A 2,599-nucleotide genomic window follows, 5' to 3' on the forward strand; every position below is an offset into this window, starting at 1 on the left:
TCAGATCATGTTATCTATATTAACTAACTAGTTATTTTGGTCACATATTAATGAGTGAGCCAAGTCGTTGCAGCAATCCCATTAGCCTAGCATTATCCTCTGGCTATTTACATACTACTACGTAATCCTAAAACCCATTTCTGTCATTACGGTCCAGCTTCCTTTTAAATCTGTCCTGTTGTAATTTAAATGTGTCATTACAATCCTTACAACCAACTGCATATTCTACTATAAATAGTTTATTATCCCTTTAATCTAAACTAAAAAGCAACTATTAATAAGTAGGTTGAAAACATGTTAATAATACATGATTATTTATTGCATTGTGCAAAGTGTACAGCAAACTCTGTTTTTTTTTTTTTTTTCTTTTTTTAAATGGCCATGAACATCCACAGATCTAAAAAGCTTTTCTGACGACATATCTATTGCTGTTCTGATCATCTTTATTTAAGCTTAGGCTCAGGAAATGCTTTTTTGAGTGAACTACAGCAGAAGGTTTTGTCCCATATCTAACAAGGTCCTTTCTCAACAGTCTCTGTGCGGTCCTGCGTCTGTCAGTCTGCAGATCTCTTCTGCCGTTATTGCATCTTTCAGTTTAGGGCTCACAGTGGACGTTCTTGAATCCGGGGAGCGTGACCTTGCCTTTCCGTTTGAGGTCGTCATCTGAGCCGACGTTCATGCGCTGGATGAGCATCTTCTCGTAGAGCAGGGGATGGTACGCACCCAGAGTGCAGGCGGCGTCGTAGTAACGCTCGTGGTAGTGGCACAGGTCCGTCTGTCGCAGTGAAGGAATGTACTCGTACACGTGAACCTCTTCACACAAGGACATCATCAGCAGGATGCCTGAAAGACACACAAAATAAGTCATTAACAAAGCAGCCCACACACAGTGACAGAAGAGTACATCAGATTAGGGTTGAGGGGAGAAGAGAAAAAAAAAAAGGGTTCTTATTGAGAAAAAATTCTATAAAATAAATCATTTTATATTTTAATAAATATAAAAAAAGTAATATAATTGAAATTAAATTGTATAAATATAACTGAATGTCAATTATAATACTAATATATACACCATATTTTCCAGAATATAAGTTGCATTTTTTAATCATCTGGAACATGCTGTGACATGCCAAAGCAAAGTAACGCAATCACCGTCAAGCACATGTAGATTAGTGCTGATTTTACGCTGGTCGTTTCAGTTTTGCTATAAATAAATTCGTTTAGGCTTGGAATTTATAATAAATGTTTATAATGAATGTTACTATAAATTAGTTTGGTTTATAGGCCACTTATATATTTCTGTACTGTTCTGAATACGGTTAAATTTAAAGGATTTGTTGTAGAGTGATGAGAAAAAAAAAGTCTAAAGTACACTAAATAGTACAAAAAAAACGTGTTAGCTCATAATAAATAATAATAAAACTTACAAGTTTGCATCAATTGTTTTGAGCTGACAACTTCTAATGAAATGAAGTTCAACCAACAAACTACGAGTTAGAATTTGATTTTAAAGTACTTTTACTCGTTTATAAATCACTCAATGGCCTAGGACCTAAATACATAGCAGATATGTTCACTGAATATAAACCTAACAGACCACTCAGATCATTAGGATCGAGTCCGTTAGAAATACTAAGGGTTCACACAAAACAAGGGGAGTCCGCTTTTAGTTAGTATGCCACCCGCAGTTGGAATCAGCTTCCAGAAGAGATCAGATGTGCTAAAACATTAGTCACATTCAAATCTAGACTCAAAACTCATGTTTAGCAGTGCATTTATTGAATGAGCACTGTGCAACGTCCGAACTGATTGCACTGCATTTTATGTATGTATAATAATTTTCTATTTTTAACGGTCTTAAATCATCTTCAAAGTTTTTAAATTCCTTGTTTTATTGTTATGATTATTGTTTTTATTTTATTTTATGTAAAGCACTTTGAATTACCATTGTGTATGAAATGTGCTATACAAATAAACTTGCCTTGCCTTACAGTTCTGTAAATTCAACCTGTATTTTGAAGAAAATATGAGAAAATTTTGCTTTCTCGTGCATTGCTTTTGTGGTTGGTAAACTGCTAGCTTACTCTCTATTATATTCTGGTCCCTAGATACGGTCTAATAGGAATAAGCAAACGCTAATGCGTTAGTAGAGTCAGAAGGTCAATAGGCTAGTCTTCACCCCGCCGCCATGCAGAAGTAATCACACATGCACAACAGTACAGGTTCTCATCACAGAGCATGACACTGTAATTGTCGGCACACAGCCTTATGTAATTGCACCAGCCACGCTTTACAGGTTTGTGCTAACAACACGCGGCTTTCACTTAAACGCATGAGAGAACCTCTTAGCTAGATGCCACCTCAAGCTAACCTGCCACACTGACCAGAAAACCAGCAACAAGCTGATGACCATGTCATAGAAAATAAATGAGGGATCCAGGGAAAGCAATGACACATTTGGATAAAAAATACAAACAAATATTTAGACGCTTCTTGGCAAACCAAAATAACCAATATTTGGAGAAATGCAGAGAGAAGAAAAATATTTACTAGTGAAAGTAGAAATAAATAGGACTGCATAATTTGGGGATTTTTTTTT

General features: G+C 35.7%; 1 pseudogene; it reads right to left on the bottom strand.

Annotated features, from left to right (window-relative positions):
• Positions 1-425: 425 nt before the first annotated feature.
• On the bottom strand, positions 426-870 carry LOC107597859 (beta-galactoside alpha-2,6-sialyltransferase 2 pseudogene; annotated as a pseudogene).
• Positions 871-2,599: the final 1,729 nt, after the last annotated feature.

Source organism: Sinocyclocheilus grahami, unplaced genomic scaffold (genome assembly GCF_001515645.1).
Source record: "Sinocyclocheilus grahami isolate Dianchi unplaced genomic scaffold, SAMN03320097.WGS_v1.1 scaffold239.1, whole genome shotgun sequence".
Taxonomy (NCBI): domain Eukaryota; kingdom Metazoa; phylum Chordata; class Actinopteri; order Cypriniformes; family Cyprinidae; genus Sinocyclocheilus; species Sinocyclocheilus grahami.